The following is a 19,033-nucleotide window of genomic DNA, read 5'->3' on the forward strand; positions in this document are numbered from 1 at the left end:
ACCACTTTCCCACTGCAACTCCCTTCTCAAGGGGATCTATTAGGCCATCCTTCCTGCTGGTTCCCAGAGTGGGGATGTGACCGTGGTCAGTCTGCTGGCAAATGGGAGACTTAGACTCTGTCCACCACGCAGGTATGTGGGCGAGAGGCTCCTGGTGAGCAAGCAGGACTCCGAGCAGGGCTTTAAGTGCCTGATCTCAGCTCCACACCCTTGCTCTCAGGCCTCCCGTGGCTGCATCGTGCCTTGGCTGGACATCCTGGGCCAAGGATGCCTGTGTCCCGCGGTCACCTGGCTCCGGCCTGGAGCAGCGCTCAGTAACACTGAGTGAACGAAAGAGCCGAGGAAGAAAGTCTTCCCTGATGCTGCCTTGTGGTCCTAAGCTACCCTCCTCTCTCTCCTTTGATCCCTCCACCCACTTTCTCTTTCTCTTATACTAAACCCTGTCCATCTTGCAACACTTAGAAATATGATCTGTGTGTGGATGTTTGAGGCTTTCCCGGTGGCTCAGTGGTAAAGAATCTGTCTGCAATGCAGGATATACAGAAGACGCAGAAGACTCAGATTCGATCCCTGAGTTGGGAAGATGCCCTGGAGGAGGGCACGGCAACCCACTCCAGTATTCTTGCCTGGAGAATCTCATGGAGAGAGGAGCCTGGCGGGCTGCAGTCTATGGGGTTGTAAAGAGTCAGACACGACTGAAGTAACTGAGTGCACACACATGTACACACATGGATGCTTAGCATGTTTTGACATGACTTCACCTTGGATGTTGTTGGGACTCTCAATCGTAGACAATACATTTCCAGCGGCTGCTGTCAGCAGAGGTTCAGATCCAGAGAGGCTCTTTCCTGGCCCAGATTTTAAGTGTTTCTCACGGAGTCAACCACAAATATTGATTAAGCACCTGCTGTACAACAGGCCCAGGGCTAGACCCAGGCAAGAAACAGCCAAGAAGAAGCAGGGGGAAAAAACATCATCATACAGTTATCATCACAGATAACAGGTAGTAATCACTCACTGTATTCTGTCCACGCTTCCAAGGGCTTTACATATTTAATTCATTTAATCCTGAAAGCACAGTCTGATGTTAGTACTGTTGCTATCTGCCTTTTTCAGAGGAATTAATTGGGAGCTGAGAGAACTTGCTGGAAGCTCACACAGGTTATCAGAGGCAGAGGAGCTGGTATTTATTCAGGTCCTGTGATGAGTAAGCAATTGAACTGTGTGTCTGTGTCAAGCCCTGTTGGGAGCCTGTGAGCTTGTTGATACTATTTCCAAACTGCAGGGGAGAAGCTGAAGATCAGAGAGGTCAAGTGACTTTTCAGCATCACACAGCTAGTTAGTAGCAGAGTGAAGTGCTGCTGTTTATGGAGGCAAGAGGGTTTTACTGGCTAGTGGTGGGATGGGAGATGACTGGGAGTATAGAGGGGCCATTCTTGAAGACACAGTCTAATGACAGAGGTAGGCAGACAGGCAGGCAGGATGCTGGGAGCAAGCGTGATGATCAAGGGGACACGTCAACTTCAGGGAGACTCAGAGGCTCCCCATTCTGCCTGGAGGTGATGGGGAGTGCTTTCTAGAAGAGGGATGTGTGTGCTGAGATGGTAAAGGCCTGGAGAGAGAAATGCACAGAGCAATGGGAGACAGCTGAGCCAAGGGGCACATTCGAGCCTGACTCTAGGGGAAATCGCACACCCTTACGGGATGAGAACCGAGGAGGCAGAGAGGACACAAGCTCCTAAGAGCCACATCTATTTGCTTTTTACCCATCCCTTTTGTCTGTGACTCTGCTTCTGTTTTGTAAACAAGTTCCTTTGTGCTGCTTTTCAGATCCCACATGTACATGATGCCATACGACACATGCGTCTCTCTGTCAGACTTGTTTTACTTGGTATGGTAATCTCCAGGCCCATCCATGTCGCGCTGACGGCTGAGTAATACTCCACTGTGTGTACTGGGCTGCGTGTGCTCAGCCGTGTCCGACTCTTTGTGACCCCACGGACTGTAGCCCGCCCGTCTCCTCTGTCCATGGGGACTCTCCAGGCAAGATGACTGGAGTGGGTTGCCATGCCCTCCTCCAGGGGATCTTCCCGACCCAGGGATTGAACTGGGGTCTCCTGCATTGCAGGTGGATTCTTTACCAGCTGAGCCACCAGGGAAGCCCATTCCACTGTGTGTGCGTGCGCAGGTGTGTGTAAACCACACTTTCTTTTGCTATTCTTCTGTTGATGGACACTTGGATTGCTTCCATGTCTTGGCTATTGTAAATAGTGCTGCTAGGAACATTGGGGTGCATGCATCTTTTTGAATTAGAGCTTTCATCTTTTCCAGATATATGCCTAGCTGTGGGATTGCTGGCTCATATGTTTAGTATTTAAAGGAACCTCCATTCTGCTCTCCATAGTGGCTCGCCAATTTACATTCCCACCAACAGCGTAGGAGGGTTCCCTTTTCTCCACATCCTCTCCAGCATTTGTTATTTGTAAATTTTTTTAGTGATGGCCATTATGACTGGTTTGAGGTGATACCTCATTGTAGTTTTGATTTGTATTTCTCTTACAATTAGCCATGTGGGACATCTTTTCATGTGCCTGTCGGCCATGAGTATGTCCTCTTTGGAGGACTGTATACTTAGATTGTCTGCCCATTTTTTGAATGGGTGACAAGAAGCAAATATACTGAGCACCTATTCTGTGCCAGGCCCTATGCTGAGGGTTATAAGCCTCCTCATCTAATCCTTGCACAATCTTATCCTCCAAGGTGAGAGCTATTATTGTACCCACTCCCCAGAGCAGCTTCTGAGGCTCAGAGAGGGGCTGGTGACCTTCCAGGACTCCCAAACACTGGTCTCTGTTGAGGAAGGATTTGTCTCCAATCCTCCTAAAATAGGCAACAGGAATAATACATTAGTCCGTCTGCACTGAATGCCTGTGTGTGCCAGACAGAGCGCTGAGCTCTCTCTTCAGTAGAATTTTGTTAACACGTGCACTCATTCTATGAATGAGGTGCTGCTATTATTGCCCCTATTTTTCTCATTTAATGGATGAGAAAACAGAGGCTCAGAGAGGGAGGTGTCCAGCCCAAGGTGCACAGCTGGGGAGCAGCCCAACTGCGCTATGCACCCCGCCAGGCTGGCTCCAGGTTTCTCCTTCTTAGCCACCCCTGGTGGCGGTTCAGATGTGTCCAGATGAGTCTCCCCCACACAGCCTCACTGGGCACACCCCGGTCCAAGCTAAACAGCAAGTCGGCCCAAGGAGGACCTCAGGCCCCTGCCTGAAGCCCAGGGCTGGGACCTGAGCCGGGTCACCCGTAAGGCTGTGGGTGGCCTGGACCAGCTCATAGATGGAGAACGCCATGGGGCTGTTTGTGCCGTTGACATCATGGCTCCAACATGAAAGAGAGGGTAATTGACTTAGTGTTAGGACGGCGGCTTCATCACTTCTCTGTAGCCACCGCTGCATTAGCTCATGCTGGAAAGTTCCGTCAAGCCTTCAAAAGAGGCCTGGCCGTGGTCTCACCACAAGGCTGTTTCACACGCAGCTGCTTCCAGAGTTCAGCATAGGCTCTGAGACCCCACGGCAGAGAAAGAAAGCCTCATGGAGCCACCAGGGCAGCTGGCGAGTGAGGAGGACTTGGGACTGGTTGGGGAGTTGCCTCCCTGTCCCTCATCCCCAGCATGACCTGCACCACTCTCTACGAAGAGTGTCCTCCAAACTCCTGAGAGCAGACAGACGCTCTGTCTGGCTACAGCCATAGCCCTAGCACTCACAGCCTCACCCACGGTAGGCATGCAATAAATGCTTACTGAACACATGAACAAAACCATGAAACTCGATGGAGTGTGCAGCGAAGTGTCTTCCCCCACTCTTTGAACATAAGCCAAGGGAGGCACATGGGCTGAAGGAGCAGCCTGTGCCCTGAGTCTGCCGTTCAGTAGCCAGGGCCCTTTGGCACGCTGTTTCTCTTCTGAGCCTCAGTTTGTTGATCTGTAAAATGGGGAGAATTCCTGGCTGCCAGGGTAGTGCCATGATTGCTTGAGTCAGTTCACACAGTGAATTAGCTTAGCACACACCAGGCATCTTTGCTCCTTGCCTCTCCCTCACAAACTCTAAGAACCTTCCTTAGCAAGATGCGTGTCAGTTTCGTATCTGTCTCCCTTTCCCACGGCCAGCTGCAAGTATTAGGACAGTCGCTGGCATATAGAAGGTGATCGTTGAATACTTGGGGAATGGATGGATGGATAGAAGGATGGTTGGAAAGGCAGATGTTTAGATGCCTGGATGGACAGATGTTTGCATGAGTGGGTGGATTAACTGATTAGTAGATGAGAGGATTGATAGACGGATGGGTAGGTGGTTGATTCGACGACTGGATGCGTGGATGGAAGGACAGATGCTCTGGTTTTGTCTATTTAGTTTAATTCGTTGTCATCCTAACATTACAAAAAAAATTTTTTTAATGATTTTTAGGAAAATCCTTAGTGGAGTGAAAATAATGTCCTAGGTGTTCAAATCCATTTATTTTGAGCTTCATTTCATCCTACCCTCTCTTTCCCACTTGCTGCTTGGAAATACACCACATCATCTTAAATGCTCTGAAAAGTCCTGTGATGAAGAAACTTTTCACTTCATTTAACCCAAAGTTTATTGATTATAGTCAATGACAGGCTTTACTTTCTCTGAGGATCTACCCCTCTACGGTACAACATGGTGAATTTAAGTAGAAAAGATCTTTGGACACTTTTTACTTCGCAGTCCCTTAACTCAGGATGCTTCTGTGATTGGAAAGCCTGTGTGTTTGTGTGTGTGTGTGTGTGTTTTCTGATGGTGTGGGCTTGAAAACACTATCCTAGGAGAAGGGAGACACTGCACACCCAGCTTGCCAGTGATGGAACTGGCTGTGTGACGGTGATGCTTCTCTGTCGTCAATAAAAGGAAGAATACGATGGGCTCAACTCCCTTCCGGCTCCTGCCTGGCTCTGCCCTGCAGTCCTGCCTGCCTCCCAAAGGAGGCATGCCTGTATGGATCACCTACTGTATGCCTCCCTGGGCTTCCCGCCCTCCTGAGATGCCTACCCACTCCATTTGTTTAAGGGACAGACGTGCCAGGAAAGGGTAAATTACCCCCATGAACTCCCAATGTTTAGCTACCTTGGCGTTGTGACTTAATTTTCCATGTCGGGCTCCCCAGGTCCTGGCAGCGGGAAAGGGGTGGGGGGTGGGGCCCAGCCCTGGCAGGGGCCATCAGCTCCCAACGCCGCTGCTGATCTGCTCCCAGCTCGGCGGCCACCCACAGCAGATCAGCACGTCCCTGGGTTCTGACTGCAGTCAGCTGCCCCTCCTGCTCTCGTCCCTCCCTGTCTCTCAGGACTCAGTGGCGGTGGCTGAACAGGCAAAATCGTTCCACCCCAATTATTCCCCAAGCTCCGAGTGGCAACGCTAGGATCACCACTGCCGCGTCCCTGGCGGGACTGCTGCAGTCTCCGCTGGAGCTGCCCACACCTGAGAGGCTTGGGAAGTTCTCCGGGTGAAGACTGAGGACCCAGAAGCTGGACTGAGGCTCAAAGACCCCCCCCAACCCACCCAGTAAGGGCTTCTGAGAGTCTGGAGATGGTTATCACTACCTCCCCCATCACCTCCCGCAATGAGATCTGTCTGCAAACTCTCCTGTGGACAGAGCTGGAGGGCCGGGTCATAGGGAAGGGACTCAAACACTGGCCCCTCACAGCCATATCCCCAGGGCCCCCCAGGGACCTCAGCTTATCTGCAGCCTCCTTCCTTGGTGAGGAGGAGAAGGGGGAAGAGCACCCAGGACATCAGGTGCTCAGGAAACACCATGTTTCATCTCGTCACATGTACCCTTGACTGGAATACACACCATTATTTGATGTCTTGCTAAGAAAAAAAAAAAAAAACGCTACCAATTAGAATATGGCACGCCGTTCATTGTCAGATGAATCCTGATTCAAACATATTAAAATCTAAACAAGTGCAGTTTGGATCAAGCAACGGGCTCGTTTTCCTGTTTCTGTTTTACTACAGGTACAGGCGGTGCTGCCTCCGACCTGCTTTGTCACCTTGGAGAAGTCACATTCCACCCCGGGACCCACCTTCCTCTCCAGCTACAAAGGGCCTTCTGTAGAAATCAGAATCAGGGCAGTGACAGACCTCTGTAGCTGCCAAGACATTTCAACGAGAACGTGAGATAGCAGCCTGCTGCGAATCCTCGTCCAAAGGTGCTTGCTGTCAACGTAGTCGCTGTGTGACTTTGGACAAGTTGCTCCACCATCCTGAGCCTCAGTTTCCCTCGTCTCCTCTAGAGAGGCAAGGATGCATCTTACAGGGTTGCTGTGGTGTTTGCCAGGAGTTGAGTGCCATGCCTGGCACCTGGTAGACAGCCCTAGGAATCCTAGTTACCACCAGTATTTGCATCTGTACGCGAATTATCTGAATGGTAAGAAACAGGCTTTTGTTTTGTTTTTTAAGCACCGTCGTAGCACCGGTGTCTTGCAGATAGCTTGTTTGTTGAACAGTCTGATGAGTGAATCACTGCATGAGTGAATGAATGGAGAAATGCGTGTTCTCAGGAGTCCAGGTAAGACTGAGTTCCATAAGCGGGAGCCCTTTGAAGCATGCAGAGGCCAAACAGGAAATTAATCACCCCAGAGATCACGTCGCTTCATCCCCATTTCACAAAGGCTCTGAGAAGTTCAGGAAGCTGCCCGAGTCCACACGGCTCTCAGACTCCAGTCCAAGCCCCCAACTACCATCACGGCCTTTCTCCTGCGGCCTCATACTCTGGGCCCATGTCCAGTGGCTCCAGACCCTAGGGACCAAGGCAGGCTGTGGCCAGGTTGAGCAGGGCGCCGTGTCTCCCCATGTAATCGCTTCCAAAGGAGGGCCTGGGAGAAATCCACCGCACAGTCCCCGAGGCCTCAGACCTGGCCCATTATTATTCCTCTTGGTGTAATAAATACATTTTAAGAGAAACAGATGCTGGAACAGTTGGACAGGAAGGGCCCAGGCATGCGAAGAGGAAGCTGGTTTGTGAAAATCTGTCGATTTGCCAGACGGTGAGCAATATGGTGCAGCCAGCCAGGTCCGGGTCCGGCTGCTGGGCGGGCTGATCGGGCCTCCCCACTGTGTCCTGTGGTCCTTCTGGGCCACTGTCCTCAGGCGCCCAGATGGGCATCCAGCTATTGTTCCTGCCAGAGCCGGGCCCTGGATGCTGACGGCTGCTCCTCCGTGATGGCAGTTACTGCAGCAGGGTACAGACCCTCATCTTGGGAGCGGGCAGCTGCATCGGGAGAGGCAGGGCTGGCATCTTTGGATTCAGACGCAGCCACTTCCGCGCGTGGCTTTTCTCTTTGCTATGTTGGCTTCAGGCTTCCCAGGTGGCGCTAGTGGTAAAGAACCCACCTGCCAATGCAGGAGACACAAGAGACTCAGGTTCGCTCCCTGGGTCGGGAAGATCCTGGAGGAGGGCACGGCAACCCACTCCAGTATTCTTGCCTGGAGAATCCCATGGACAGGGGAGCCTGGTGGGCTATAGTCCATGGGGTCTCAAAGACTCAGACACAACTGAGTGACTAACACTTTCACTTATATATTCATATGATTACTAATCATTAAAGATGCCCTGGGACTAATAGCATAAAAAAATCAAGATTCAGCACTCACTGAACTGAACCATGTGCCAGGCATATTGGACCATGTGGTTCCTTTGGCTTCATCTTCAAAGCAACTCAACAGAATCTAGGCATCTTTGTGACCATTTTACAGACTTCAAACCGAGCTCAGAGGTATTTAGAAGTTTACCTGAGGTCACAGAGCCACTGAAATGCTCTTGAGTGATAATTATTTCTCTCCTTCCAGAAAACGCACCCACTCTCCCTGTCGTAAGACACAACCCTATTGTGTAACCACAGCCAGCCCTTTGGATGCAGCAGTTACAGGCATATCCATTTATTGTGTGTCACTTTATGACACTTCACAGAGCGCGTTTTTTAATGAAGGTCTGTGGCAGTTCCTGTGCTGTCAGATGGTAGTTAGCAGTTCTTAGTGATCAAGTACTTTTGAACTAAGGTATGGACCCTGGTTTTTAGACCTAATGCTATTGCAGCCTGGACAGACTACAGCATAGTGTAAACGTAGCTTTTATGTATACCGGCGTTGTTCAGTCACTAAGTCCTGTCTGGCTCTTTGAGACCTCACGGACTGCAGCCTGCCAGGCTTTCCTGTCCTTCACTATCTCCTGGAACTTGCTGAAACTCATGTCCATTGAGTCGGTGGTGCCACCCAACCATCTCACCTCTGTCACCCCCTTCTCCTCCTGCCATCAGTCTTTCCCACATCAGGGTCTTTTCCAAAGAGTTGGTTCTTCAGATCAGCTGGCCAAAGTATTGGAGCTTCAGCTTCAGCATCTGTCCTTCCAAAGAATATTCAGGGCTGGTTTCCTTGAGGATTGACTGCTTTGATCTCCTGGCTGTCCAGGGGACTTTCAAGAGTCTTCTTTGGCACCACAGTTCGAAAGCATCAGTTCTTTGGCACTTAGCCTTCTTTATGGTCCAACTCTCAGATCTGTACGTGACTACTGGAAAAACCATAGCTTTGACTAGATGGACCTTTGTCAGCACAGTGATGTTTGTGCATGCGACAAAAATACACGTGACTCATGTTATTGTGATGTTCGCTTTATTGTGGTGGCCTGGAACTGAGCCTGCAATGTATCCGAGGCGTGCCTATAGCTGAAGGACAGGGAAAGGCCAATCAGAGGCCTCCTCTGGGGCTTTCTAAGTTGGAGCAGTAAATGGAGGTCTGGCTTCTTCTTATAAATCCAAGTTCCTAGGTTTGAGGAGAGTGGGGGTCAAGAGTGCTTGATGTGAAGGACTTTATGCCAGGATCTCTGTATGAAGTGTCCAATTCAAACCTTGCAGGAACCCCTACGAGATGAGAACCTTCCTTTTCCCTTCTTGTGAAAGAGGAGGCTGAAGATCAGAGAGGGTAACTCGATTTCCCAAGGGAACACAGCTAATGGGGTGGGGGAGAGATTCAAAACCAGGCTTAGTCATCACACAATAGGGCCAGAGGACTCCCCTGTGGATCCATAGGGTTGGCCTGGAGCTCACAAGTCCTCCCCATGTGGAACTGCACTGCTCAGAGCTACCACTGCCTCCAGCCCTGACCCTCAACTTCACATCACCAAGCAACTGCTTATCTCCCAGTACCTGGAGTGTCCCAGCTAGAGACCTCTGAAGGATCTCTCTGGTTCTCCAATATTAGAAACCCAGGCTGCTGTTGCTTCTGTGCAGACAGATTCCCTTCCTGTATCTGCCTGAGATTATGGGGAAATGAAGGGATAGATTCTCTGGCCACTGATGATCACTTCTCAATTCTGGGGGCATTTTTTTTTTCCTCTAAGGCAGCATCTTGGATGCCAGTCAATCACAGTGAACTGAAGGCAAAAGAGCTAACAGAAATTGGTGTTGGAGGGCTGGAATCTTAGTTCTGAATCCAAGCTAGTCCATGTCAGCTTATCTCTTTTGATTCTCAGGAACAGATAGTAGCAATCCCATTTTACAGATGAGAAAACTGAGGTCAGAAAAGACTTTTATACTTGTCTTTATGAGTTCTTTACTCTGTGTAAGCTCCAGTGCTGGGCTTTCTACGTATTTGACTCACATTCTTGCCCTGTGATAGTTACAGCCATCATTCCCATTTTACAGATGACAAAACTGAGGTTTGCCAGGAGGTAGCAGAGCCTTGATGTGAAGTTACAACTCTACAGCCTGTGTGTCTGAGTCCTAGTTCACCTTCCCAGGAGTAGCTCTGCTCATTTAGATGAAGGACTGGATTGTGGCTGCAGTCTTTCTGACCCACAGGGCACAGAACTGAATCTCTTCTTGACATTAAAAAAAAATTTTTTTTTAATTTATTTATGGCATGCAGGATCTTAGTTCCCTAACCAGGGATTGAACCCCCCCATCCCCCTGCGCTGGAAGCAGGGAGTTTTAACCAGTGGACCACCAGGGAAGTCTCTCTTATCAACATCTTAAAATTCAAGTTTTTTTTTTTTTTTTTTAAGGCTTACAAGTTCTGGGCTGCCTTCACATCGAAGGAAGAAGAGGTGATGAGGCCTCTCTCCCCCACTGCCCACTCCTTCCTTAACACTTAGGAAGTCTGTCCATGGACCTATGGGCCCGGGTCTGGGCTCTGCAGGCATCCACAACAGCTGAGATGGGGGCCACCGCCGGCCAAGTGCTGCTAATTGTATTACAGAGTTCAGGGGGGGAAAGAAGCGGGAGGCCGAAGGAAAAGCCACTTTCCCCAGCTCTCCAAAGGGTCCCGCCCACTAAGTCTTACTGCCTAGAAGGTGCCAGATCACATTAGAGCCACCAGTTACCACTTTATCCTGTCTCGACTTCACTAACGCTCATTAAGCTCCGAAAATCCCTTTTACGGTGTTTAGGACACCTCCAGAGGAGTCTGCTGTGTAAATATTATTCCACCATTAAATCCTGCTACAAGGCCGCCGTCAACAAGCGGGATTCTCGATGGTTGCGCCAAGGGGGCTACGCAGGGCGCCTGTGAAGTGCGGCCAAGGGGCTCCGCCAAGAAGTCAGCACAGCGATAAAGGGCCTGGTTCCCCCCACGGAAGCCTCTTGCCACTTGGGCCCGCTTAATGCAGTGGCCGTGGGGGCACGATCTGGGCTGAGAATCAAACACACCGTGGGGAGGCCTGGGAGCCAGGGCCTGCCTTGGACAGCTGGTGCGCACGCTGGACCCGCTCGGCCTGGGGCGGGGGCCTCGCAGGGGGCTGCAGCGCGCACGTGGCGGGGAGGGGGGTCTGGCGCGTGCATCTCGCGCCTCCGCAGCAGATCTGGGCATTGGGATCTGGGGAAGCAACTTTGCCCAGCCGGAGGCCTCTGTGCCTTGGCAGTCCTTTCGTCTGCACGCCTTTCCTTATTCATTTATATATCTGGAGGAGGGAAATCGCTCCGTGATGAGCCATCGATTATGGTGGATGGATAACCTATCTGACTCAGCAGATGCCACTGCGGCTGGCACGGCTGTCACTGCTTTTTTGCTTTCCTTTTTTCTTCTTAAAAAAAAAAAAAATTAATCAATTGCTCTTTTCAGCTGATTTGCAGGTTGCACTCCTGGGAGATAGCGACAGAAGATGGAGGACTTAAATATGGAAATTGCACGACGCAGCTCCAGGCCTGGCTGGCCGTGGACATTCAGTGTGCCACAACTGACCTCTGAACCCTCTACTCTGTGCCAAGCGCTGGTCGGGGCTCTGGAGACCCAACAGCGAGCAAGACAAGTTTAGCCCCTGCCTCACCAGCTCACAGTCTAGAGCTCTGGCAAGGCAGAATCCAGCGGTAGGTGCAGGAGCTACAGTAGGTGCTCAGTAACCCTGGGGAGAGGTGACGCAGGGTCCCTGGCAGTGTGTTGGGCACATAGTGATTGCTCAATTAGTGACTGCTCAATTAACGCTGGCTCTTTCATTCTCTTTCTCTTTGGGGGTTGGGGTCCCTGGTGAGTCTTATTTTGCAGCTGTGTGACACTGAGATCCTCCCTTTCCCTCTCTGAGCCTCAGTTTCCCCATCTGTAAAATGGGGCTTATCATAAAGTGCCCCACATGGAGCTTATCATAAAGTGCCCCACATGGAGCTGTTGAAAGGGTTTGCTTATTCACAGGTGGACTTGTGTGACATGTGTTATGGAGCACTGACTGTGTACAGGGTACCGAGGGGTTAAGCCAAGGGTTTGATTGAGATGGGCCTTGCAGGTAGTTTAGTGGTAAAGAACCTGGGAGACTCATTGCTGGGTTGGGAAGATCCTTTGAAGGAGGAAATGACAACCCACTCCAGTATTCTTGGCTGGTGGATCCCATGGACACAGGAGGCTAATGGACTACTGTCCATAGGGTCACAGTGAGTTGGACACCACCAAGCTCGGGCACTTTCCTGTGTCTTTGATTGAGATCTGTGCCTCTGTTGCGTTTTTCCTAGTCTGCTGAGAGTTAGGTAAATTCAGTGGCCTGTGGTCAGTGCTGTGATGGGGTAGCTTAGGGACACGGTGGAAGCCTCGACGCAGGGCCTCTAATGTAGCCTGGCTGGGGGATGGGGTCATAGACCCCACGGAGCAGAGATCAGCACACAGTCAAATCCAGCCCACCACCTGCTTTTCTGCAGTTCCCAAGTTAAGGATAGTTTTTTACATTTTAAATGGCTCTTCTTAAAGTCAAAATAATATTTCATGCCACATGAAAGCTATGGGAAAATTCAAATGCCAGTGTCCATAGATAAAGCTTTATTGAAAGCCAGCCATGCCCATTCGTATAGGGATTGCCCACAGCCAGTTTTGAGCTATGATGGCAGAGCTGAGTGGTAGCAACAGAGACCATGGGTCCCACAAGGCCTGAAACATAGTTTGACTCTGTACAGAATGTTTGGCAACTGTTGTCCGAAGGGAAGTGAGCTATGAGCCAAGAGCTGAAGGATGGGCAGAAACAGTCAGTTGGGGCTCATTGGAAGGGGCAAGAAGAGGTTTGCTTTTCGAGCTGGAGAAAAAGCCTAGCATCTTTCAAGGCTAATAGACGTGCCATGCTATTAAGTAAGCTGCAAAGCGCTGTGCCAACTTGATGATCTGGAATAGTGAGGACGTGTCCATCCACAACCTGACTGGAGAAAGGACGACGAGAGTAATAGTGATAGGAGGTCTGATTTGTGAAGTAATTATTAGGTCCACGGTAGTTCCCCTAACAGTCTCACATTCAGTCCTCCAAAGGGACCTGAGTGTTGAGATCATTAGCCCACTTCACAGATGAGGAATCAGGAGCTCAGAGAGGTGCAGACACCTGGTCAAGGTCACACAGCCAGACACAGATCAGAACCCCAGATGGCATTGCTCAAAAAGTTCATGTTCCAGACTCACAGCAATAAACCCCGACATTTCACTGCCCGTATCCTGCAATTTTATACAGACACGCATTGGTAAAAAAGAAAGAGAAAAAAAAAGTGAAATAAACTAGGCTAGAATCCAAAGGATTTTTGCAGCCACTCCTCGCCCCACCTCCCCTCCACATCCTGAATGTTGTTTTTTTCCAGTTCCCCCCATCCCGGGGCTCCTCTGAAATCCAGCCACGTTGCTGGCAAGGAGAAAGGGTGGGTGGGGGTGGGAAGCTAGGCTTCCCAGAGAAAGCCAGCAGAGGAGGACTCTGAAATGGGTGCAGAGATGCGTGCTGAAGGAGCGGCGTGTTGGCAGCCCCGGCTCCCGGCAGCTGTTGGCTGCGCACAGAACCAACACAAACGGATGGCTGGGTTCAGGCTGGGAAGCCACCTCGCCTCGCTCCGGCTTCAGGCAAAACCGAGAGGCGCGGGATGACAAGCCTGCCAGCAGACGGGAAGTGACTGTGGGCGCGGTTTGTGCTTTTGGCTGCTTGGCGCAGGTCTTCGCAACACCGGGCGGAAGCGAGAAAGGTGGGCGGCTCCCGGAGGCAGAAAGTCCTGGCACTTCCTGTCTGTGCATCTCTGGGCGAGAGGGTTCCTTCTTAAGAGCTCAGGGTCATCACCCATAAGTGTGTCAGTCACTCAGTCCAGTCCAACTCTTTGCAACCCCATGGACTATAGCTCACCAGGCTCCTCTGTCCATGGAATTCTCCAGGCAAGAACACTGGAGTGTCCTGACCCAGGGATCAGACCCAGGACTCCTGCACTGCAGGCAGGTTCTCTACCATCTGAGCCACATGGGAAGCCCCTCCCCAATTGTAGACAGTGGCATCAGCCTCTGGGGACAGTCATGCAGTGGACAGCGGGGGGCACCACCCAAAACCCCCTTCAGGAAAGTCCTTGTTGCTCCTCTGGGGTACCAGTGTCAACAGCCAACTGCCATCAGCATAGGACAACTGGGCTCCAGAGACCAGCCTCCCCAAGGTCAGGTCCAAGGACGGATCACGGTAAGGTGTAGAGGTCTGTACGATTCTGAAGAGCCAGCCTCGCTCCAGAGCTGCCTGTGGAGTTGACCGAGGTGATCGTCCTGCCATCAAGGTTCAGCTTCTCCCTCCATCCACTTTCTCTCTTCCCTCCCCAAAGAGTCTTGCTCACAAATGGCATGCACGCTAAATTCTGTCCTGTAGCGCCCTGAGCTCCTGACTTGGGGCTATATGCTTGATAAGTTATGTCTGGCAAGTACCCAGGGTGTAGTTGGGATTCAGTACATGCAAAGAAACAAAGGGAAGATGAGAATGACAGCAAGAACTACTTCAGTGCGTCCAGATTCCTCTTGATCTCGAAGACAAAGAAGCAAGCACATCAGCAGCGCGGTGCCCTCGTCTCCTCTCCCCCTGGTATCCACAGGGGCATTTGCACTTCTCAACTGTCATCATACATTGGAGCCAGGCTGTGCACTGAGCATGCACAAAACCCCAAAGGGATCATTGTTCCCATTTGACAGATGTGAAGACTGAGGCCAAGAGAAATAAAGTGATGTACCTAGAACTCGCGGCTTCCCTGGTGGCTCAGCAGTAAAGAATCCACCTGCCAATGCAGGAGATGCAGATTCAATACCCGAGTCAGGAAGACCCCCTGGAGAAGGGAATGGCAACCCACTCCAGCATGCTTGCCTGGGAAATCCAATGGACAGAGGAGGCTGGTGGGCTACAGTCCGTGGGGTCGCAAAGAGTCGGACATGACTGAGCGACTAACCATAACCTACAACTTGACAGAGTGTCCGCTATGATCATATTCATCTGTTAAGAAAATACTGAATGCTGGGCCCTTCACAGAGCTCAGAGGCGAGGAAGACACATGATGGGCCGAGCCATGATAGTGACAAATGTCTAAGACCAGTGATGACTGTCAGATGCAGGATGTGATCTGGGGTTGATGTGAGGGACCCGAAGGCAGCTGGAAGAATCACAGAACAGAACTGGAATTCAAGTCTTCCAACTCTGCACCAGCAGCTAAATCTATATTCAAGGGGAGCATATTGGAGAGGCTGGGTTCTCAGCAGCTCCCTGGCTTCTCCCCAACTCTGCTTAAGAGCCAGCCTAAGAGCCCCCCCAATGCCCCCACCCTCTCTGCAGCTGAGAAACCCACGTTCCCTTCTCCCCCCAGCAACCCAAGGCTGAGAAAACCCAGTTTCTCCCGAAGCGAGATGACCAAGTTTGGAAGAGACCTTGAGCACTCTCTTCCCTCTGCTTGTCTCCTGGTGAGCGGTCAGGCTTTCTTTCCAGGAATCGGAGCCAAAGTCGTCTTACTCATCCTGCCGCCTCACTTCATAGGCTGAAGCATCTGCCCTCTGAGGAAGCCCTGTCCTGCGCTCAGGCACCCCTCACCCAGATCTTTTTTTCCTAGCGACACCAAGGAGCTTTCTCAACCTGGGGAGGAGTCTTTGAGGGTAACGGCTCAGTGGCAACTATCAGATTCCTGGAAAAACCCAGGTTCTGGGAGTCAGAGGGAGCCAGAGAGAGGATGGACAGAGCTGTGTGTGTGTGCAGTGGAGTGGGGAGGGGGGATGCAGGAAACCGGCCCCAGCTTTGAAGCTGCAGCTGGGGGAGCGCTCCTGTAGGCAGCTCAAGTTGTGACAGGCTTGCATGCCTACGCAACTTCCAGAAGGTCTGGTCCCTGCCTGCCCACGAAGCATCCTAGCCAGCCCCAGGGTTTTAGTGCCCCTGCCTTAGACCTTTCTCTACATCAGACAGATTGTCACTGTGAAATACAACTACGGGTTAACCAGTCTCCTTTTCTCGCCTATCTCTGAGCCGTTTAAAAGCAGGGACCAGCAGGGCTGACTCATCCTGGGGTCACCAGAAGTTAGCGTAGAGCTTGGCACATAGTAGGTGCTTTTTCACTGCCTGAGTCCCTGCGAGTTTCCCCTCTCTCTTCATCTCTTGACTTCATTCTTCAAACGGGCCTCAAATGGTGGTGGGGATGGTCGTCAACTTCCCTGGACTCACATGCCTAGCAGTCTACCAGGAGAAAGAAAACTGAGGAAGATTCTTATTGGTCCAGACTGGGTCATGTGTTTCTCCCCAAAGCATCACATGACCTGGGGAAAAGATATCTCTGATTGGCTGGGTCTGGGTCAGGTGTGGTTCCCATGGCTAGGAGTAGGGTCAGGCACCTCGGCACCAGAGGCCATAGGTTTCCCACAGGCGGGGTTTCCGTGGCTTATGTGGATGAGATAACTGAGACCGAGAGAGAGAGAGAGAGAGAGAGAGAGAGTGGATCTGAACCACGAGCAGTGTAGTTCAGTTTTGGGGGAAAAACTGGTTAAACCAAACTACCTGGTTGCTTTGTGGAATAACCGGTGATTTTCCCCAGAAGGAGAGACTCTGAAAGTCCTCATGCTCAGGGCCTATACTAGGTTACGAACTGCACCCAGCAAACAGCCATCGAATACTTAAACCCGAGGCCAGAGAGGTAGGCAGGGGCAGAGTGTGAAAGGCCATGAATGATACTACAAGAGGCCTGAGCCTGTCACTCAGCACAGTCTGGCCCTTGAGATGGCCATCTGTGTTTGTAAATAAAGTTTTATTGTAACATTGCCATGCACATATTGCTTACGGCTGACTTCGCACTCCACCTGCAGAGCTGAGTAGCTGTAAGGGAGACCATCTGGCCCACGAAGCCAAAAATATTTAATAGCTGGCCATTTGCAGAAAGTTTGCTGGTCCTCACAGGCGTACGAGAGAACCGGAGACACAAGAGTGTGGTAATCCACTCTCTATTTTAAGAAGATGAATCCTACACTCTAGACGCAGTTAGGAGATATTTTAAAGATTGAGTCTGGACCTGTGGATCATGTGGACTGATCAGTTGATAGTGGGTTCTATCTCAAGTGAGGGGCCTCCGGAAGCCGACCCTGAGACAAGGAAGCTGTGCGAGGGGTTTCGGAGTTGATCTCAGGAGGCAGCCTTAAGGAAGAGTGGAGGTGAGGAAGGGAGGTGACCTTTAAAGGGGGCAGTGCGAACAGATGGCCATTCTGGGTAGATAGAGCTCTGAGGGTTCTGGGAGTGGTGTGGATTGTGAACCCATGAGGCAAGAGGGAGCCGGGGTATTTATAGCGTTAAGAGCTGAGACTAAGACCAACTGAGCATATATCCCCGAGTTCGAGTCTTTGCCTGTTACCAGCAGTGGGGCCTTCAGCAGGTCCCTTTCACAAGTCTGGGCCTCTGTGAAATCAGACATTTCTAGGAGTCTTTCCAGCTTGGAGATCGATGGCTTTCTTGCCTCATTCCAGACTCCTGGGCCTGACTGTCGGGTGATTCTGATGACTTTGGTTTGTCTCCTGGGCCCTCCAGGTTTTTTATCCCCTTCTCTGTGTTCACAGTGCGTGTCTGGATATCCCTTCTCTGTCACACTTTCGCTTTCCTTCATGCACTAGGATTAACCCTGTGCCGTGAAGAATCTCCATGCCTGCTCATGCGTCTGCAGTCACCTGGTTGTTGGGCCCCACCTCAAGACCCACTGAGTGGGACTGTCAGGGCAGGAGGGCCCGAGCATCTGCATTTCAGCAAGTGCCCCTGGGGCCGCCAAAACTGCTGACTTTGGAAACCCCCATGATTGTGATTTAGGGCATGGGCTCCAGGCTCAGGCTGGTGTCTCTGACTTGCTGTGTGGCTTTGGGGAATCAGCTATTGTCTCTGGTCCCTGTTTCTATCACAAAAAATGGAGCACACCATATGCCCCACCTTGAGGCGTCAAGGAAACACTGTGTTTGGAGCTGTCAGCAAATTCAGGCTACCCTGGCTATCTTTATGGCAGGTCGGAGTCCTGCGAACCGGCTCAGGAGTGTGTGAGACGTCACAGCTGCTTATTTTCTGTAAATCAACTTAATTTCTGTTTCCAGCCCCCATCCCACTGGGCTGGAGGAAAACATACCCTTGGACAGATATGCTGAAAGCCCAGCCACTGCCATATGCTGGGGTGTGGCCACAGCCAGGGTGTTGGTTATGAGACACCAGGAAACCATGAATCCTGTTCAGTTTCGGCATTGGCTTTGCCCACCCCCCAAATGATGACACTGGAGCTGGTGACCAGCTTGAATTCAATGAGGAGACAGAAACGATGGGCTGCTCCCCAAAACAGAAACACACGTATACACCCAGCAATTCAGATTCAAAATTTTATCCGGACACCCCCTCCACACACACACACACATCTCATAACGCCTATTGAGTCTGACCTTTCCCGAAATACACACAGGGTCTTATTGGGTGCCTGTGGTTGAAGCATAATTTTAAAATAAAGGTAGAAGCATGACTTTTGTGCAATTATGAAATGAATGTGTCACAGAGTGTAGTTAGCTCATTAATTAATGAGGGAGCCAGAAAGATGGCAACACTGGTTCAAAGGAGATTTCAGACAACACACACATATACAGGCAATCAGAAAGGCTGGGAATAATTTACAAGGAGATGCAAAATGGGTCGATAACTTTACAGCAATAATCAATTGCATTCTGCTGGACAAAATTCATTTGCATTTCTATGGCAGGAATCATTTGTGTTACTATCAGTTTTTTTTTTAAGCTTAGTTATAAAATAGCTCAAAGACAGTGAAAGGCACAATAACACGGAGGGTTGTGCAAGGCAGAACATCCAGCCATCTTTTATTTATTTTTCACCTGTATCACCATCATTCACAATTTTTCCTGACCTTACAATACTGTCACCACCATATCAGAAGAGAGGAGAGAGATTTTGTGTCTCCCAAGCCTCTGTTTCTTCATCTGCAAAATGGGTTTGGTAAGAGCCCCAGACGGCCCGGGGGCTCCCTGGGTGGCCCAGGTGGTAAAGAATCTGCCTGCCACGTGGGAGACCCGGGTTCAGTCCCTGGGTGGGGAAGATCTTCTAAAGGAGGGAATGGCTACCCACTCCAGTGTTCTTGCCTGGGGAATTCCATGGCCAGAGGAGCCTGGCGGGCTACAGTTCATGGGGTCGTAAAGAGTCGGACATGACTGAGTGACTAACACTTTCTTGACAGCCCAGGGACAGGAGCCTGGCTGTGACAAGCACGGTGGGC

Source organism: Oryx dammah, unplaced genomic scaffold, assembly GCF_014754425.2.
Source record: "Oryx dammah isolate SB20612 unplaced genomic scaffold, SCBI_Odam_1.1 HiC_scaffold_12, whole genome shotgun sequence".
Classification (NCBI taxonomy): Eukaryota; Metazoa; Chordata; class Mammalia; order Artiodactyla; family Bovidae; genus Oryx; species Oryx dammah.